Below are 21,905 nucleotides of genomic sequence, written 5' to 3' on the forward strand. Positions count from 1 at the left end.
ACATGTAATGCAGTAATATTGAGTCCGTGCATTCAGGGATGGAGAGATCTGACTCATCAAATGTTGAGTTAGGTCATGTAAGAGTGGTCAGTGTTTAACCCTGAGCACTCTATTTAAATTCTTTAATACTCTACCACTTAAAATACAAATTAAGCAGCCTCATTGCTTGGAAAAGTGATTTTTACAGATGGCCTGTGTCAGAATTAACCACAGCTTTGTCTGAAATGGCCCCAGTGTGGCTAGTTAGTGAAGATGAGGAATGTCTCTTGGTGGCTCCACTGCCTGCTTAATTAAATTGAATGCATGAAACTCAGGCTGGTACAGAACCGCATTTCATTTTATTTTTGTGTCCCACTCACTATTGTGCCGACTTGTGAATCCCATACGGTCTTGAGCTGAGCTCCCTGTGCAGCCGCTGAAAATAAACAAACAAACAAGGCTTGAAGGACGTTCTCAATGGGGTGGAGAGGTTCAGCTGATATCAGGCTCTGAAGGGCTGAAACGATCTGTTTGAAGTTTAGGCAAGTGAACCCCAGCTGTCAGCTAGGTTTGTTTGATTTTTTTTAAAAAAAGATGGAGAGCTAATTTTGCTTAACTGTAACCTTTAATTGCATTCTGTTCACTCCACATAGAATTGAATGCAAAACAGTCTGCCACCTGCAGAAGATTCTGACAGACTTTTCACAATGACACTTTGTTTCCAGGAGGACAGGGCATTTGTGAGCCGGTGAAACTGAAAATATGATTGGGTTATGCTATTGGCTGCACAGTTAACGCAACACTCTTACAACGCCTGTGATCAGGACCGGGATTCGAATCCAACGACACAAGGAGTTTGTATATTCTTCTCGTGTCTCTGCATAGGTTTTCGCCGGGGTCTCTGGTTTCCTCCTACCATTCGAAATGTACTGTAATTAAGTATAATTGGGCAGCATTGGGGTTGTGAGCTGAAATATCTTGTTGCCATGCTGTTTGTCTAAATTTTAAAAAAATAAAAGTATTTTTAAAATATACCCCAGGTGATAAGAGGAAAAGATATGGAAGCAGAATATGGATGCAAATATAACAGGATTTTCATAGCATGTTACTTTAATTTCCACATTATTGACCAGGACTCAGTTCCCGAGGCTCAAATGCACTAAAATGTATGAAGTGTGTCCAGGAGGGATTCTTGACACAGTATGTGGATAATCCAATCAGAGAAGGGGCCATACTACACCTTGTATTGGGAAAGGAGCCTGGCCAGAAGATGAGCATTTCAGTGGGAGAGCATTTTGGGAATGGTCTTCATAACTCTGGAGGATTTCATATAGTTAAAGATAATAAAAGGATCAAGGGAAAGTGCTAAACTGGGAAATATTTATTAAAACATTATTAGTACTAGAGAGAGTAGATTGGAAGCAGCTGTTATTAGGCAAGAATGAGTAAAGGAATGCAGCTGTTCATGGGCAAGTCCACATCTGACAAATAGGAGTTGATTAAAGCTCAGCTAGTCAGAATTCAGGACAAATCTTCCATTTGGACATGGTTCCAAATAAACCCATGTGTGTGGAGAACTTTTCTGAACATCCACCTCCCTCCAGGTCGTTTTGCTGACCTCAATATGACAGAAATTGTGGCTGTGGTTGTGATCAAGGCTGTAATAACCACCAAGACTGCCACTAACTATTAAAGGACTGCACAGCACTACTGATCACCAAGATTTGGCAAGCCCCAGGAGTGACACCGCCAAAAAAGAAAAGGACAGCAAAATATGGGAACAATGGAGATGTGAGATGTTGCAAATTTACCTCAAAGGCACCAAAATTAGATAGTGCCTTGGAGGAAAATAAAGGAAGAGAAATTAAACAGGGAATTAGGAGGGCTAAAAAGGGAAACGAGCTGTCCTTGGTAAGAAAGATTAAAGAAAATCCCAAGGAGTTTTTATACATACTTGAAATACAAGACTTACCTCAGACAGGGTAGGATCACTCGAGGACAAAGTAGATAATTTATGCCTGGAGCCAATTAAATAAACAAGGTATCAAATGAATGCTTGTATTGGTATTCACCAAGGAGAAGGACATGGAGGTTGGAGAGATCAGGAAGGGGTAAGCTGATATTCTAGGGCGTTGATATCAAGAAGGAGGACAATGGTTCCCTTGAAGATCATTAAGGTGGACAAGCCCTATAGCCTGATGTTGAGAGAAGAATGCTGGGGCCTTGGTAGGGATAATTGTGTCCTTATAGGTCTGGTCCCAGAGGACATGGAAATAGGTAAAGTTGTTCCTCCATTTAAGAATGTCAATAGAGACAAACCAGGAAATTATGGGTTAGTGTCACTTACATCAGTGTGAGGGAAATTACCAGGAAAGATTGTTAGGGATAGGATATACCTGCCTCTGGAAAATCATAGACATATTCAAGATAGTCAGTTTGGCTTTGTGTTTTGTTGGACTCTGGCTTTACCTTACTCTTAATTTAGTCTATGTGTGGTCTGAGTCCAGTGTGTTCTTTGAATGAAGTAATAGGAGAAGATATTCGGTTCAACAGTCAATTTATTACACAGCACAAGAATAAAACTTAACAGAGCTCTGGGTCAGTCGTTAGTTCATAGGTCACCTGCACAGTGAGCTATTCCCCAAGACTGACTCCTATTGTCCAGTTGGCTCAGTTTATATAGATCAACCTTATCATACAGAACAAAAGTTGGCTTCCTTTGCTAGATTTCATTATCATACAGAACAAAAGTTGTCTTCCTTTGCTAGATCTTTTTGCATAAGGGTTATCACAAGTCATCTCCTGTTTTGCAGATATTTGGGGTGTAGCACTCCCATCTTAATCCTCCAGGCCAGACTATCCTGTTGTTTTGATCAGAAATTAATTCATCCCCAGATATTTCTAATCACCATTCTGTTCCTGTCTGGCCAATTTCTGCTGTTCTCTTTAACACCTCCTCATGCCTTAATCTTCCTCCTTGACTGGTTTTCCATTCCCTTTGTTTCTTGCAGGCCATTCTTTGTTCTGGTCTGGCCTGTGTCTCCTGTGCTACTCACCACCTCCTTCAGTTTGAGCATTCCTCCTAAATCATTTTATGCATTTCCTCTCCCTGTATTTGGGAGCAGACCATTTTGCTCAGCCAACTTTGCTCCATGCTGTGATTGCCACTTAATCACATTCCTCTTTTTCCCTGACCCATGCAGTACATATAAACTTATTAATTAATCATTTCTTTCATAATGTTTTAACCCCTAGATTCCAACAGTTTTAAGAGGTCTACACTTACAAACTTGATTGAGAATTTTGAGTAAGGAATAAAGATGATTGATGAGCAAAGGACAGAGGTTGACATGCTCATGGACTTTAGTGAAGTGTTCGACAAAGCCCCCATAGTAGGCTGATCCAGGAAGTAAGGCAAATGGAATCCATGAGATTTGGTAATTGATGGGAGGGGGGGGGGTGTTATACTGATTAGAGGTCTAATTGATGGGGGGGGGGGTGTTATTCTGGTTAGAGGTCTATAAACAGTCCTGTTTTGCAAGAATCTCATGTATTTTATGTAAATAATTAATGTGGACAAAAATATAAAATGGCTGATTATGAAGTTGACACCAACACTGGCAGAGTTGTGAATGGTGGGGGAAGGTTGGCCAAAGATTCAGCAGGACATAGACCACTACGAAGGAGGTTAATCCTGACAAGTGTGAAATGTTGCTCCTTGGGAGGTCAAATGTAAGAGGAGAATAGACAGTCAGGAACCTCAAGAACATTGAAGTTCGGAGGGATCTCATGGTGGAATTCCATAGGTTTGTGAAAGTGGGCCCACAGGTAGATAAGGCAATAAAGTAGTCATGGAGCAGGCTTGCCTTCACTGGTCAGGATGTTATGTTTTGAAATCAGTAAGTTGTTTTGCAGATGCAAAAAAAAAATTTGCTGAGCCAATATTTGAAGTAGTTCTGATTGCCACATTACAGGAAAGATGTGGAAGTTTTGGAGAGGTTCCGAAGAGCTTCACTGGAATGTTCCCTGGATTAGATGATTCATTAACGTGTCAGTCCATTCTACCCTGTGAGCCTAATAGAGAAATATCCAATAGTGAAAGATGTCGGTTTGCATTCTGAATGGTCTGAACCAGCTTTGGAATGATGCTGGCAATGGCACAATTGGGAACAGAATCTCCTCAGAATTAGCTAATACTGTGCTTAAGCAATAATGACAGAGGCTTAAGCATAACATTCTAAGGAGGCCCTTCAAAGCAGTACTGAAAGAGTGATGTTTTGTTAGAGGTGCCGTCCTGCAGATGAAATTTTAAATTTTGGTTGAATGGCCAATTTGCTTCTGCACTCTGTGAAACACCTGGTGTAAGCATTCATGGGCATAGCCACAATGCTGAATTACTCATTCTCAAGCATGGAATCCATCAAGACAGGGTGGGGGTTGGTGGGGCGGGGGGGGGGGGGGTGGACCTGTTAATTCAACTCATTAAATAAATCTGGAATTCAAAATAAATGTTCAGCTCAGTATTTTTTTAGTAAAATGCATCTGGTTTATTACATCTCTTCAGAAAACAAATCCATTGTCCCTGCTCCCATCCTTAGCTGGATGTTACTCAGACAATTACTGACTCTTAACTGGTTTCTCAGATCAGAGACAACTACAGATTGATAATACATACTGCTAATGTCAAACGATCTCAAAATAGTAACTCAGATGGACAGTGTGGATGCTCTAGTTATCCTGGTAACATTCAACTTTCAACCAATTAAACAAATATATACTTTCTGTTCATAGTTTGTGAAACTTTGCTGCGCAGAAATTGGCTGATGTGTTTCCTGCATTAAAAAAGTGTGCCACACTTTACTGGCTACAAAATAGTTTGGAATTTCCAAAGAGAATACTTTATATATTTAGATATACAGCCAAATGAAAGATGGCGTTGAAGAGAGCAGGAGAAGCAGATGAAAGCTGAAAATGGGCGTAGACTGGGAGCCCGCTTCATTGGTGGGCGCAGACTGGGAGCCCGCTTCATTGGTGGGCGCAGACTGGGAGCCCGCTTCATTGGTGGGCGCAGACTGGGAGCCCGCTTCATTGGTGGGCGCAGACTGGGAGCCCGCTTCATTGGTGGGCGCAGACTGGGAGCCCGCTTCATTGGTGGGCGCAGACTGGGAGCCCGCTTCATTGGTGGGCGCAGACTGGGAGCCCGCTTCATTGGTGGGCGCAGACTGGGAGCCCGCTTCATTGGTGGGCGCAGACTGGGAGCCCGCTTCATTGTTGGGCGCAGACTGGGAGCCCGCTTCATTGGTGGGCGCAGACTGGGAGCCCGCTTCATTGGTGGGCGCAGACTGGGAGCCCGCTTCATTGGTGGGCGCAGACTGGGAGCCCGCTTCATTGGTGGGCGCAGACTGGGAGCCCGCTTCATTGGTGGGCGCAGACTGGGAGCCCGCTTCATTGGTGGGCGCAGACTGGGAGCCCGCTTCATTGGTGGGCGCAGACTGGGAGCCCGCTTCATTGGTGGGCGCAGACTGGGAGCCCGCTTCATTGGTGGGCGCAGATGGGAGCCAGCTTCTGATGCCCCATCAATCACTCACGAGACTATGGTGGAGAAACCAGGCGGCTTTAATTCACTTACTGTTTGGCTGTCCTGCATGGAGTTGCATAGGGCTATGGAACAGCCACTGTTATACAGGAGCCTGTGAAGATGGGCCACAGGTACCACTAGCCAATAGGCATGCTCGACCAGATAATTATACATTATGGTGGTTTACCACAGCTTTGTTGATGGGCACAGACTGAAAGATTGCTTCAGTGAGTCGGAATTTCTCAAGCTTATAACTATTCAGCACAAGTGGGTGGAGCAGCATCCCTCCACCTTAGTATTACATGTCTTTTACTGGAACTGTCTCTTGTTCTGATGGGAGCGTTGGTAAAGTTTAAATAACCAGCTTGTTCCTCAGCTGACATACATTCCAAGTAATAGTGTTGAGAGTCAGGACAAACATTTGATCATTCTGGCATTCCTCACCCTGAATGCAGATAAAACATGGAAGGAAAGACAAGTGTTGTCTCCACTGCTTGCTGGTTTCACCAAGGCCAGGACACTTAGTCCGACTCTACATCGAGCTTTATGTTTCAGAGCCACTTGATTTATCTGGGCCTCATCCCTGCTGGTCATTTCCAATGGGAGAATATTGATCTGCAGTCTAACGGGAAGCACACTGGTTTTTTTTTTAAAAAAAAAACAGGGGTTCATAGAAGGAGCAGTGGGTTCTGAAAGCACTCCAGTAGGCTTTTGTGAGCATGAACTAATTTTCAGTCCTTCAGACTTTAGTCAAGCTTTATTTGCAAACGGATAGAATTAATGATGCAATAATCAATTTGCTCCTACTCTCTATAATGATTCCATTGGATTTTATTTATGGTGGCAAAATTCTAGGCACTGTCAACTGTCTTCTAAGCTGAAAGAGTCTTTGAAGTGCTTTGTATGGACTCGGATGGCATTTTTCCAAACCAGGACTCTGAAGACAAAAGGTTGTTATATTTCACTTAAATGTTATTAAATATTTTCCTTGCAGGAGTTTTAATTTCTTTTTGAAATAGAGAATGCAGACTCATATAAATAATTTATTGCAGCTCTTAGACAGTTAATAAATTATGCAAATTTTGATTCCATTGATTTCCTTGATGAGAGGGGTCACTGGTGCTTGGATTGAATTAACTATATGGATTAACTTGGCTCACAGACAATCTCTACAAAGCCTCTCAGAACACACTGCAGTTTTGTCAGAGAGCATGGTTCTGAGGGAACAGGGTTGCCATGGCTCATAGCTTACATTGTCAAGGGGGTCTCCGGCCAAATACCAAATTGCCCACGGTTCAGTCAACGTTGATGTGCTGCTCAGATTAGCAGTATGTTTGTTATTTGAAGTTGGCCTTTTGTTTTTGTTTGGACAAAGCTCAGACTCATTCATTGTAATATCAAAGGGAAGAAGGAGTGAGCAAGAAGGCATTCAGGGTAAATAGCTCCAAAATGCTAAAGAAACTCAGCTGGTCTTTTCAACATCTATAGGAGACAAAGGTACATTGCCGACGATTCAGGCCTGAGGCCTTCAAGGAAAAAAAATCAAAAAAGGCAGAAGGGTATAAAAGTCTCCGAATTCAAACTATGGAGGAGGAATCCAGACAAACAAAAGATGTTAATTGAATGTGATAAGGAGTTAGGTAGAATACATCATGTCTGTACAAAAGGACTTGCCAATATGTCTGTCTATGGTCTCATGTACTGCCAGACAGAGACCACCCATAAATTGGAGAAATGACACCTCATCTTCTGACTCTGCTCCCTCCTACCAGTTGGCATTAATATCGACTTCTCTGGCTTTCGTTTAATCCCACCATCTGCTTTCCCGGTCGTCTCTCCATTCCGTCTCCTTTCGCACAGAATTCTTCCAAATATATCCTGATTTTTTTTCTTTGAAGGGCTCAGGTCTGAAACGTTGGCAATATGCATGCCTCCTATAGATGCTGAAAAGACCAGCTGAGTTCCTCCAGCAATTCGGCGTTTTTAAAACTACAATCACAGCGCCTGCAGCCTCAGGGTAAAAACCTCGCCTGGCTCCTGTGAAAGGGGTACAGAAAGCAATCTCTCAACGACACCTTGGAATATTATCCTTTAACTGAAATCCAAGTGACTCCTGCTTGATTCTGGATATATCAGAGTTTTGAGTGAGTGTGCTCTGGTCTGATATGGAATTTGCCTCCCATCCCTAACCCTTCTTGTCTACAGGCTTTTGTGAACCTTTGGTACACATTCTTCTTAACATATTTGCTGGCCTTTCTAGTTCCAAGACATTTTCTTTTTCAATATTGATTTTATAATAATAAAACATGTAAACACATGATGTATATGGAATATACAAGTACAAAAAGTAACTCAACACGATACAAAGCTATCATCACTTCTAAACACTAAATTAAGGAATGGTATGAAATATTTTATTATAATATCTATCCCCACTACCGAGACCAGAGTTGTATGGTGAAAAGATTAGTACTTTGCTTCAGAAAGAGAAAGCATGAAGAGCATAAAATTACCATCCAAATTGTTATTGCTTGAAAAGTTCTGAAAATAGTTCACAAATGGCCCCCACACATGTTGAAAATTCATATCTGTATCAATTGTGGACCATCAGATTTTCTCAAGCTTATAACCATTCAGCACGAGTGGGCGGAGCAGCATCCCTCCTCCTTAGTATTGCATGTCTTGCCATAAAGGAAGTAAAATATACTACTTGGCATTTAATTAGGGAAGTCCAAGACCAAAAGCTAAATGCCTGGAAAGGCTGTGATGAATATCAAAACAAATATGGCATCAGAGGAGGAACGTAAAATGGTGAAAAGGAGAAGATGGAGGTGGGCTGAACATGTGAATGTGGAATCAGATGAGGTGTTTGGAATGGCCTACACTGGATTTCACCCAGAAAACATACCAGAGGCAGACTCATGAATGCACAGCATAGAAATATATGGTGCAAGTACATGGCATGAGATGGGACACCAACATCAGATGGATCATACATCGACAACAGTGATGTCCCCCTTTGGAAGTCTTGTGCCACTTTAACATTGAAGAGGATTGAACCACTGAATGAATACATCTTGCGTTTGGTTTTCCAGTCTCATCTCTGCTAGCTCATTGACCCACTGAGCCTCTCCTAAATCCTCAGCTCTTCTGATTGGACTACTGTCTTATATTCTCCCAAATAAACAAATTTATTTATTTTGCCTAATTCCCTGCTCATGTTGCTCTGTGCCTTTGCAAAAACCAAGCTCTCTGAGCAAACCATTTATATTCCTTTCTAATTTCCTATCTTATCTTGGTATCCATTTCCTAATCCTTTTTGAGTAATCCTGAAATAATTTCTTGTTGCCAAGGAACTGAATAAAGTGGACGTTGTTTCAAGATATCAGACAATTTAACAACTGAAAATTTTCCACCTGGTCTTCAAATGAGAACGTTTTTATAGGTTCAATAGCCAAAGTAACCTGAACCTATTCCACAAAAGAATGAGCAACACATTTCAGACTAGCATCTACCATGCTGAAAACTCAAGGATATAATTTTATATACAAAGAGTGCATCATTATGCCAATTTGTTTGCTCAACTTATCCATCTGTTCCTATTGATGATTCTTCTATACAATTGGCTGTCTAAGTTTATTCCAGGATAGAGGAGCACACTGATCTTGGGTCAGGACAGAGGTGTGATTAGCAGCTTGAAGCCAGGACATGGAGGAAGAGGCGGCATCAAATATAAATGCCTGTAACATGTGATCACAGAAATAACCCCCCCCATTTACAAGCAGACTGATCACAGAATTAGACATCTTCAGCTAGGCTGCCTGTTATTTTCCTTGAATTGACATGACCATGTCAAAACAAAAGTCCAATCCAGGACTAGGGGTATGAACTCATACCCCTGGATCATTAGTCCACTTCTTTGGATGGATAGTGCAATAATCCATTGTACTGCAGTACAGAAACTGGAAGGAATGAAATTGAGGGTTGCATTGGTCAGGCTTTTACATGGGATGAGACTATAATGTTTAGTGACAGTTCTGGTAGCTGAAAGTGGCAGAACCCTGAACCCCTGATGCACTGATCCTCAGAACAGTCCAGGTATGTTGTTCTGGGATTAAGCTCTCTTGAAAGATGAGAGATGCCTGCATATTTGCTTCTGCCTGCATTGAGCTGCTCCTTTGTGCATTGCTGTATTGTGCTGCTTCTCCAGACTCTCCTCCCTTGGTAAACTGTAATCTGCAGAAGACGTACATGGTGAAATAATTCATGACCAGCACTGATAAGAGCCCAAAATGTCCCTCACTTGGCAACCAAATGATTAACAATTTGGTTTCACACAAGTGATGTGGGTGACTAAAAGCCTCCATGGTTGCATTATTGGCTTAGTGTTGATTCACTTATCCTACTCTTGAATTTGAAGGATTTAATGAAGACAGCACGAGTCTTTTTCCATGGCTTTGAGGATCGTGCTCCAAGTAGTCCATGTCTCAGAAGCATATTGCAAGGTAGGGATCACTGATCCTAGTTTGAGTATGTATTTGTGCCAGACCTGATATCTTCAAATACTCTTTTCTGAAATTGACAAAAAATTGGTGTATTCAAGACAATGGTGATTTTCACGGAGTGGTGGATCTCAAGGTAAGAGAAGTAGTTTCTGTTTTCCAATATATCTTCATTGACTGATGCAGTGTGGTGCAAGGCCCATCTTCTGATAGTTCAATAAACAAATTGTCACTAGTTTGGGGCTTGGTTTCTATGAATATGCTCACAGAAGTATCATATTGTTAATCAAATGTAGTCACTATAGGTTAACCAATCCCCCATTTTTCTGAAGCTTAAACTTACTCCTGATTCATTTACACCCAAGATATGACAGTAGAAAGGTGAAAATTGGCCCAAATTGTATAATAGGGGAAGTGATTATTCTCTGCAATATAATGGATTAGAAGTTTCTGATTTAATATTAGCAAGTCTAATGAGGTTCAATGTTATTTAAGAATAAGGGATACAGCAGCTTTGATCACAGTTATGAGAATATCACAGGTTCCCTTCTGGCTTGCATAACTCTTGCATTAGCTTTTTAAGAACATGGTCTTGAAATTATTGTTTAGGGGCTTGTGTACTGGCCCACTCACTTTCCCCTCAAAGAAATGTTCTCATTATAAGTGTCTGCACACTTGTAATTGCATGAGAAATGGCAGCTGTGTTCATTTGGTGGGACTCACATAACTAATTCAGGAGAAAAAAAAAGTTCAAATTCTACTACAAGGATTGGAAAAATAGATATATAACCTGTCATTCTTGTGCCTCCCTGAAGGTACACTGTAGGCATTGTTGTTTTGGATGCGAAGTCAAATCATTTGCAAAAGATGGTAGCGATTTCATAGTATTTTGAAGACAAATGGAGGAATCATCATTAATATTTATACCTCAACTAAGAGTCATTAAGATGAATATCTAATCACTGTCATATTGCTGTGTGGAATCTGACTTCGCAAAAAAAAAAAAAAAAAAAATTGGTCGCTGAACTTCTAAAAATATCTCAAGATTAGCAATCTCAGGATTGCTGCCATAACTGCATATCAGTGAGAGGAAGAATAGGAAGATATGGCAGCTGAAACATCAGAGGAGGGGGCAGTGGTTCAGATTTCTGGATCATTGGGATCCCTTCTGGGGAATGAATGATCTGTACAAAAAGGATGGGATTGGAGGAAGAAGCTGATTGGAGCAAGAGGGGTCAGGTGACTGGAGGAATGGCAGCAATTAGAATTTAAAAGGGGTGAGACAGCAGAAAGAAGCTGATTGGAAGACAAAGCTGAGTACCACTTTAAAAGTGAGAGATGACCTACCAGGGATAAGTCATAGTGATCACATCTTTGGCACAGAATCTGGTCCAGTGGCTAAGGAAAAGAGGGTGAGTAGCCAGATGTCATGGTGCATATCAGGACCAATGACGTGAGTAGGAAGGGTGAGGAGGACCTACAAGGAGAATTCAGGGAGTTAGTTGCTAGATTGAAGGACAGGACCTCCAGGGTTGTGATGTCAGGATTGCTACCCTTGCCACATGCTAATGAGGTTATAAATGTGTAGGGGAACACTTTTGGGTCCAGTGATCATAATGCCATTAGTTTCAAGTTAATTATGGGGAAGGATAGGTTGGGGCTTCTGGTTGAGATTCTAAATCACAGAAAGGCCAATTTTGGGAAATGAGAAATCTAGAATGTGTGGATTGGGTTAAGTTATTTTCTGGCAAGGATGTGCAGGGCAAGTAGAGGACTTTCAAAGGTGAAGTTTTGAGTACAGAGTTTGTATGTTCCTGTCACGATTAAAGACAACATTTTCAGGCATAGGAAACCTTGGTTTTCAAGGGACTTTGGGGATTTGCTCAGGAGACGAGAGATGTATAATAGGTATAGATAAAATGGAGCAAATGAGGTACTTGAGGAGTATAAAAAATGTATGAAAAACTTCAAGAAATAAATTAGGAAGGTTAAAAGACACAAGGTTGCTTTGGCAGACAATGTGAATAAAATCCCAAGGGCTTCTAGAGGTATATTAGGAGCAAATGAATAGCAAGGGACAAAATTGGTCCCCTTGAAGATCAGAGTGGTCAGCTTTGTATGGAGCCAAAAGAGTGGGGAGATCTTAATGTTTTTTTTTCATACTTACTCAAAACGGGCACGGAGTCACTTGAAGTAAGAAAAATAAGCAGCGAGGTCATGGAACCTATACAGATTAAAGAAGAGGATGAACTTGCTGTCTCAAAGCAAGCAAGTGTGGATAGATCCCCAGGGCCTGACAAGATATTCCCTTGGACCTTGAGAGAAGCTAGTGCATAAATTGCAGGAGCTCTGGCAGAAATATTTAAAATGCCCTTAGCAATGGGTGTGGTGCTGAAGGATTGGAGAGTAGCTCACATTCTTTCATTGTTTAAAAAAGGCTCCAAAAATAACCCTGGAAATTATAGGCTGGTGAGCCTGACTTCAATAGTAGGTAAATTATTGGAACGTGTTCTAATAGATCCGATACCCAATTATTTGGATAGCCAGAAACTGATTAGGGATAGCCATCATGGCTTAGTGTCTGGTGCGTCATGTTTAACTAATCCTGTAGAGTTTTGAGGTTACCAGGAAATTGACAAAAGGAAAGATGTGGATGTTGTCTACATGGTCTTTAGAAAGGCCTTTGACAAGGTTCCATATGGGAGGTTAGTCAGGAAGGTTCAGACACTAGGTATTCATGGCGAAGTAGTGAACTCTATATGACAATAGCTGGATGGGAGATGCCAGAGAATAGTGATGGATGATTGCTTCTCAGACTGGAGGCCTGTGACTAGTGGTGTGCCTCAGGGAGTATGCTGGGACTATATCAATGATAATGTGGTAAATTGGATCAGCACATTGGCAGATAACACCAAGATTAGAGGTGTTGGGGACAGAGAAGATGTTTTTCAAAGCTTGCAGAGGAATCTGGATCAGTTGGAAAAATGGGGGGATAAATTGGCATATAGAATTTAATGCAGTCAAGTGTGAAGTGTTGCATTTTGGAAGAACAAACCAAGAGGAGATGCACAATAATTGATAGGGCATTGAGGAGTGCGGTAGAACAGAGGGATCTGGAAATACAGATAATTTCTTGAAAGTGGTGTTACTTTTAGCATTATTTGCCTTCATAAATCAAAGTATTGAGTATAGGAGTTGGGATGTTATGTTAAAAAGTTGTACAAAACATTGCTGGGGCCTAATTTGGATAATTTTGTACAGTTTTAGTCACCTAACTACAGGAAAGGTATCAATAAGATAGAAAGAGTGCAGAGAAGATTTACTAGCATGTTTGCTGGACTTCAGGAACTGAGTTACAGGGAAAGGGGAAAAGATTAGGAGGAAACATGAGGGGAACTTCACATGCAGAGTGGTGGAGTGTGGAATGAGCTGCCAGCTAAAGTGACAAATGTGGGTTCAATTTTAACATTTAATTAGAATTTGAGCAGGAACATGGGTGGCAGAGTTATGGAGGGCTATGGACTGGGCACAGGTCAGTAGGACTAGGGAAAAAGTGGTTTGGCGCAAACTTGAAGGGCCAAAGGTGCATGTTTCTGTGCTGTAATGGTCTATGGTTCTATGTTTGAATTCCTGAACAGGAAGAAGGCCAATATGCTGGGGAGCTGTTGGGAAGGATTTATACTAGCTTGGCAGGGTGATGGGAAACAGAATAATGGGGTATAGAATAGAGTAGATGGTTGATGCAAGGTGTAATGAGATGATGAGGAAGGAGTGGCAAAAGTGGCATAAATACAATCAGATGGAGTGTTTGAAATGTGTTTATTTCAGTGCTAGATGTTTTAGGAATAAAGGAGATGAGCTTAGTGCATGGAATTATGATATTGTGGCCATTACAGAGATTTGGCCTACACAACGACAGGATTGTTTGATGCAGGTACCTGGGTTTAGACATTTCAAAAGAAATTGGAAAGAAGGTTAAAGAGATGGTGGGGGAGTAGTATCTCCACTGCAGAAAGGGAGGGGACTCGGAGTGATTGTTGTGGTGCACTGTCAGTCAGAAGCAAACAAAACCAAAAGACTGTACCACAGGCTTTATTCGACACACTTCCACAGAGCCAGCTGTGAGGAGAGCTGCTGTAGACTCTGAGAATGACTTTGAAGGGCCAGCTCAGGCTTGTATCCAAGAGGGTGATTGACACCCGACCAGGTGGGGCTTGATCCATTCAGGTCAGCTGATTGACAGCCAGCCAGGTGTTGTCTTGTCCCCATGCTCTTCTGCAGCTACAGAGGTTGTTCCCTGCAGTTGGCCAGTGGTGTACCACCACAATTGTCCACTGAGTTAGTGTGGGTTAAAGACAGAAGCAGGAAGAGAGTGATCATGATTGGGAGTAGCCTCCCCCCCCCACTCCAAATAGCCCTCAGGATATTGAGGAGCAGACAAGTAGGCAGATTAAGGAATGGTGCAAAAAAAAAAGCAGGGTTCTTGTTATGGGAGACTTCAGCTTCTCAAATATTGACAGTAACCTCCTTTCTGCAAGAGGGATGGATGGGACAGAATTTATTAGAGGGTTTCCAAGAAGGATTTCTGACATAGTGGAGGAGAGGCCATACTAGATTTAGTACTGGCTAATGAACCAAGTCAGATGAGACCTCAATAGGGGAGTATTTTGGTGAAATGAAGAAGAGTACACAAAATGGTAATATATTTAATTGGTTAAGGTCTAATTAAGATGGTATTAGGTAGGATCTGGAGAGAATAAATTGGGAACAAATGTTCTTGGGTAAAAGCATAGAAGTAACATGGAGGATGTTTAGGAATTATTTGCATGGGGTTTTGGATTGTTTGTCCCACTGAGATAGGGAAAAGTGTAGGATCAAGGAATCATGGATGACAAAAGAGGTGACACCGCTAGTTAAAAGGAAGTAAACACAAGGAAACAACAGGAAGTACTCATGGAAATCGTATGATTGCCAGGAAGGAACTGTAGAAAGGACCTAGGAGAGCTTGAAGGGGATGTACTAAAGTCTTGTCAAGTACAATTAAAGAAAACCCAAAGGCATTCTATGCATATGTAAAGAACAGAATGATGTCTAGAGTGTAGGTAGGGCTACTTCAGGACAAAGGAGGCAAAGTGTGCCTAACGGCAGAGGAGGTAGGGTAGGTCCTAAACGAATACTATGCTCAATGTTCACCAAAGAGAGGGACAATAGACAATGTGAGGTCAGTATGAATAAGCTTGTGTTGAAGCAAGTTGAGATTAAGAAAAAGGACCTACAGGATCTTAAAAATATTAGGATTGATAAATTCCCAGAACTAGACAAGATAAACCCCAGGTTACTACAGAAAGCAAGAAATGAGATTGCTGGGACATTGGCAATGATCCCTGGCCACAGGAGGGGTACTGGCAGATTAGATAATGGCAAATGTAGTTCCCCATTTAAAAAAGATCATAAGGATAATCATAGGAATTATAGGACCAGTGAGTCTTATGTCAATGATGTGCAAACTATTGGAAAGGATTCTTAGGTTCAGGATTTATGAGCATTTGGAGAAGCACAGTCTACTCAGGGATAGTCAGCAAGGCTTTGTAAAAAGGGAAGATCATGCCTCATGAGCCTAATTTAGTTTTTTCAGAAAGTAACAAAAGAAATTGCTGAAAGGTGATGTGGATTTTGGTAGGGCATTTGAAAAGGTCCCCAAAGTAGACTCATTCAGAAAGTCAGGAGATCTATGCTATGTGGATTCATTATTAGCTTGCCTGTAGAAAGTAGAGGGTAGTAGTGGATGGAATGTATTCTGCCTGGAAGTCAGTGACTAATGGAGTTTTGCAGGGATCTGTTCTGGGACCCCTGGTCCATGTGATTTTTATGAACAACCTGGACAACAAATTAGAATATGCCTCAGTAATATTGCAGTTGACATGAATATTGGAGTTGTTGAGTACAGTATAGAAGGTTGCCATAGGTCACAACAGGATTTTGTTGGATTGGGCAGAAAAGTGGCAGATGGAGTTCAATCTGGATAAGAATGATGTACAGCATTTTGGTAAGTCAGACTTGCAGGCAGAGTATATTGTTAATGGCAAGATTCTTAGTGTGGAAGAACAAAGGGACCTTGGCATCCAAATCAATAGATCTTTCAAGGTTGCCACAGTTTGAAAGGGTAGTTAAGGGGGCCTTGGTATGTTGGCTTTCATTAGCAAGGGGATTGCACTCTGGTTAGACCATACTTGGAATATTGTATTTAGTTCTGGTCACCTCATTGCAGGAAGGATGTGGAAGCTTGAGGGTGCAGAGGAGATCATCCAGGATGTTGTCTGTATTGGAAAATTAGTCTTATGAGGACAGTTTAGCACAGCTAGGGTTTTTCTCTTTGGAAGGAAGAAGGATGAGCGATGCCTCATAATCTTGTTCACCTCTAAGTCAGACAGCCAACACCTTTTTACCCAGGGTGACAGTAGCAAATATCAAAAGACAAGATAAAGGAAGGAAAGTTTAAGGGTGGCATCAGGGATTTTTTTTTTTTTTTTTTTTTGCATAGTGGGTACCTGGAATGCATGGCCAGGGGTGGTGGTGGTGGTGGAGGCTGGTACAATAGGGACATTAAAAGAGTCTTGGACAGGCACATGGATGCAAAAAAAAGTTATGGATGAGGTAGGAAAGATTTAGATTGCTCAGTGGGTCAGCAGAACATTGAGGGCTAAAAGACCTGTACTGTTCTGTAATGTTCTATGAATTTCTCTCCTTTTAAATTCATCCCCTTAATCTTTCTGCATTTGGAGTCCACCCTCTGTCTATTAGAAGCCCATTTGGTTTTAATGTTCAATCTGATCCTAGTTTACTTCAACTGGATTGTTTGTAGCAAGCTCAGCAGCTGTGAATGCAGAATGGTCCATTTTATCGTGGAGGCTGTGGAATAGCAAAGTTTGGTGCAACTAAATGTCCCATTTAAGAACATAGTGCATAGACGTTCATGAGAGGATGGAGAATTCTTATCCGGGCTGCTCTCATAGCCAAGCAGAAAAAATGGAGTCTTGAGCAAACAATGTGATGCAGGAGGATTTCAATATCCATGGATACTGCCTGATCATTGTTTGCTCTCATAGCCAGATGTTCTGCAAGGATTTTTCCAATCTTCTGCAATAATGCAGGTTTATTTGGTCATTTCATTACACTATCCAAACAAGATTTTGCTTTGTGAACACTTTTGGGTATATTTTATGGTTTTTGGGCTGCCAATCATGAAAATCACCTTCAAATTTCCCTATCACACTGTATTTTTAGCTATAACCTGATTTTGTGATGTCCTGTAATATTTTAAGTGCACTTCAACGAAAGAAAACCATGAAGTCCAACATGTCATTGAAAGCTCATTTTCTGCCTTCACACTTGGGATTTTTTTTCTCCTGCTGATCTCGGTGCAGTCAGTGATGAACATTGTGGAAGATTTCACCAAGACATTGTGACCATGGAGAAGTGATTTTAGGGCAGCTAGAATTTTAGGACAGCTGGCTGACTATTGTTGGACACCAACATGAGGCATCAGGTGCCAAGTACAAATAAAAACTGGCAAAACATTTTTAGGTCAGTTGAACTAATGCTGTGTGTCAGCATCATTATGCAATTAAACACACTAAATTCAATAATTTAATGCTTCTCCAACTTCCTACAGGATACAGCAAATCTGAAATTATCTTTGTGTTCAGCTTGAAGTTGTTTATCATCTCCATTTTTTTTCCAGTAATCAATCCTTTTGGAAAAAATTGCTATTCATTGACAGTTTCTCCATGAGTCTCCTTCAGTTCCCATCAATGTCAGAATGACTAGGACTTCTGAGAACTTCAGGGTCAAGGTTTGTTTAAATATGTACAGTAAGATTGATGGTATCATGGTAGTTCTGGATAACAAAGTGTATTGCAGGTGAGGTGCATCTGCTGGTCTGATTTTGTTCAATTGGGCACTTGCTGGTACACGATTCAGCTGGCACAGCTTGATCCTTTGGATCAAGAACTAATCACGAGATGTCATTGTTTCAAGGCCCTCAGGAGAGTAGATGTTTCAGCTGTGCTTCTGCTGCCCAAATGTGCTATTGTTTTTGCCTAGACTGCAACACATTATGTGAAGGCAGTTGAGGTTCACAAAGTAAAATAACTTTATTTTAAAATCTCATCAGCTATACTGCACTTAGGTCATTATGAAATGGCTTCGTTCTGAGTGTGACATTGGGTCAGAGTTCTCAAATGCCTCAGAGGGATTGATCCTATTATAAACTCACCTAGGAGTACTTGGAACAGGAAATGTTCATCTCATTGAACACTTTTCTTCTTGAAGCTCCTTTTGACTTTAAGGAATGTCTCAAACCTTTTTCCTTCCCTTCAGACTGATTCAGAAAAGACAATATCCTGGAATTGTTTACTTGCAGAAATTCAATCACCTAGGCTTTTTTGCTTCATTCAGAGCCAGCTCTTCAGCGCTTGACGTCCTGCTTTGCGGAAACTGCCAAAATGTTTGGCCTGGAAGTCAGCCTGAAGAAAACTGAGGTCCTCCATCAGCCAGCTCCCCACCATGACTACCAGCCCCCCCACATCTCCATCGGGCACACAAAACTCAAAACGGTCAACCAGTTTACCTATCTCGGCTGCACCATTTCATCAGATGCAAGGATCGACAATGAGATAGACAACAGACTAGCCAAGGCAAATAGCGCCTTTGGAAGACTACACAAAAGAGTCTGGAAAAACAACCAACTGAAAAACCTCACAAAGATAAGCGTATACAGAGCCGTTGTCATACCCACACTCCTGTTCGGCTCCGAATCATGGGTCCTCTACCGGCACCACCTACGGCTCCTAGAACGCTTCCACCAGCGTTGTCTCCGCTCCATCCTCAACATCCATTGGAGCGCTCACACCCCTAACGTCGAGGTACTCGAGATGGCAGAGGTCGACAGCATCGAGTCCACGCTGCTGAAGATCCAGCTGCGCTGGATGGGTCACGTCTCCAGAATGGAAGACCATCGCCTTCCCAAGATCGTATTATATGGCGAGCTCTCCACTGGCCACCGTGACAGAGGTGCACCAAAGAAAAGGTACAAGGACTGCCTAAAGAAATCTCTTGGTGCCTGCCACATTGACCACCGCCAGTGGGCTGATAACGCCTCAAACCGTGCATCTTGGCGCCTCACAGTTTGGCGGGCAGCAGCCTCCTTTGAAGAAGACCGCAGAGCCCACCTCACTGACAAAAGGCAAAGGAGGAAAAACCCAACACCCAACCCCAACCAACCAATTTTCCCTTGCAACCGCTGCAATCGTGTCTGCCTGTCCCGCATCGGACTGGTCAGCCACAAACGAGCCTGCAGCTGACGTGGACTTTTTACCCCCTCCATAAATCTTCGTCCGCGAAGCCAAGCCAAAGAAGAAGAAGGGCTCTTATTGATAGCCAAAGATATTTCAAATATACAACTCAACAATGATGCCCTGAAGAACAGAAGTGCCACAATTTTCACCTGGATTTTGATGACCAACATCTATACAGTCACTGAAGTATTATGTTACCCCAGCAGTGTTGTTACCATTTTGGATGTGAATAAACTCTGGGCTTTTCAGAGTCTCTGCAGCCACGTGCTGAAGAAAGGTTGCAATGGAATGGGAGTCCATTATTCTTTAATTCTCTTTAGATGTGGTGATCATGAGTGATGTCCTGTAATATTTTAAGTCCACTTCAACGAAAGAAAACCAGAAAGACGAGATGTATTGACTATGGGATACAAAATAAAAATTCTCCATTAATGCAGCATCTTTCACAAACATCATTCAAAATGTCTCAGCTAATTGAGCAGTTTTAAAATGTAGTCATTGTATAATGTGGGAAATAGGTTAATCAGGCAGCATGGTTAGCACCACTGATCATGACTGGGGGTTTCAAATCCCATGCTACCTGTAAGAAGTTTGTATGTTCTCCCCATGTCTGTGTGGGCTTTTTCCTCCTTCCCCCCCCCTCCCCAGGACTCTGATTTCCTCCCACTGTTTAAAATGTACTGGGGTTGTAGGTTAATTGGGGGCAATTTGGCAACACAGGCTTGAGGACCAAAATGGCCTATTACTGTAGTGTATATCTAAATTTAAATATTTTATTTATGCACAACTTCTCACCAATGAAATAATCTGCTTCTAATGCCCTTGATTAGGATACAATTATTGATCCAATTGCCAGGATGACTTTCATGTTATTCTTTAAGGAAAACTGTAGAATCTCAATTATGATTGGTTGATGCCTTGATTTTCTCCCAAAGAATCATGCTCACTAACCCATCATTTTCATTTTTGCCTTGCAGTCACTAGGATACAATTTGAATCGACAACTTTTGAACATACAGAGAAAGATGCTACCAAGAGATCCTCACGACCAAATGCACTGCCATTTCTCATCATCTAGGTAAACACAAGGATCAGGACTAAGTAAGGCTTTCAACAAGGTTCTTAATAGTAGACCGATCAAGATCCATGGAGATATAGATTAGATTCAAAATTGGCTTCATCACAAGAGATAGAAAATAGGGGTGGAGGGGTGTTATTCTGACTGGGGATCTGGTGACCAGTGGTGTTCCACTTGTATCAGTAGTGGGACAATTATTCTTATGATATAAATAAATGATTTGAATGAAAATGTTGATCAACTGTCACTAATTTTGCAGGCAACACAAAAATTTGAAGAGTTGTTGATAGTGAGGAAATCTGTTCAAGGACTCAGCTGGATATAGAACAACTGGAAATATGGGCAGAAAAATTGCAGATGGTGTTTAATGTGGCCAAGTGGGAAATTGGGGAATGGTAAGGCAAGTAGATAAGGCAAATATCCAATCTTTACCACCCGAATTGATCAAGGTGTTCAGTTAGCAAATCATGTTGTATGCGTACAAAAGTTTATAAGGGGACATATTTAGGGTAATGCACACTTTTCTAGTTGGTTACATTGCAGAAAGTACGTGAAGGCTTTGGAAATTATTAAAAGGTACAAGTTCTACAGAGAGGTTGAATAAACAGGTTCTTTGGACAGGCTGAGGGGTGATCGAGTAGAGGTTTGTAAAATCACAAGCATGGGTAGGATAGATTGTCAGAGTCTTTCTCATTGAAGAAATGAGAAATACTAGAAAGCTCCACTTTTAAGGTCAGAGTGGGAAAGTTTAAAGGTGATTTACAAAGCAGGTTTTATAGATAACACTTTCCAAGCGCTTGTATTTCCCAATTTCAAAGCATGTCATTTTCAGAAATGTAAGTAATGATATTCTAAATGACTATCTTATTTATCCAATAAATCACACTTCATAGTTGCAGATAGCTTTAATTTGTTGATATAACAAACATTTTGCATAACTTTGCATTGAGATTTTCATATGAGTAAAAAAGGCACTTAAATGATATTCAACTTTAAACAGATAAACCAAAATGTGGTGCACTGTCACACACATACACATACACATACACATACACATACACATACACATACACATACACATACACATACACATACACATACACATACACATACACATACACACACACACACACACACACGGAGGGAAATTTGTTGGTTGGGGTTGGGTGTTGGGTTTTTCCTCCTTTGCCTTTTGTCAGTGAGGTGGGCTCTGCGGTCTTCTTCAAAGGAGGTTTCTGCCTGCCAAACTGTGAGGCGCCAAGATGCACGGTTTGAGGCGTTATCAGCCCACTGGCGGTGGTCAATGTGGCAGGCACCAAGAGATTTCTTTAAGCAGTCCTTGTACCTTTTCTTTGGTGCACCTCTGTCACAGTGGCCAGTGGAGAGCTCGCCATATAACACGATCTTGGGAA

At 41.6% G+C, this 21,905-nt stretch overlaps 2 long non-coding RNA genes across 3 annotated transcripts in view; one reads left to right on the top strand and one right to left on the bottom strand.

Annotated features, from left to right (window-relative positions):
* Window positions 1-348: 348 nt before the first annotated feature.
* Window positions 349-21,905, bottom strand: part of LOC138759958 (uncharacterized) — a 38,102-nt gene continuing 16,545 nt past the window's right edge. Inside the window, exons 2-3 of one of the 2 annotated variants that reach the window (XR_011355272.1) lie at window positions 19,631-19,815; window positions 349-415 (exon numbers count right to left, since the gene is read on the bottom strand). This is a non-coding gene — a long non-coding RNA (uncharacterized lncRNA). Of the gene's footprint in view, window positions 416-6,413; window positions 6,495-19,630; window positions 19,816-21,905 lie in introns of those variants that run through there. The other variant, XR_011355273.1, reaches the window with a different exon arrangement.
* Window positions 6,419-20,621, top strand: LOC138759959 (uncharacterized). Its single transcript, XR_011355274.1, has 4 exons — window positions 6,419-6,507; window positions 9,978-10,062; window positions 17,801-17,911; window positions 20,393-20,621. It is a non-coding gene; the product is annotated as an uncharacterized lncRNA (long non-coding RNA).

Source organism: Narcine bancroftii, chromosome 4 (genome assembly GCF_036971445.1).
Source record: "Narcine bancroftii isolate sNarBan1 chromosome 4, sNarBan1.hap1, whole genome shotgun sequence".
NCBI classification, from domain to species: Eukaryota; Metazoa; Chordata; class Chondrichthyes; order Torpediniformes; family Narcinidae; genus Narcine; species Narcine bancroftii.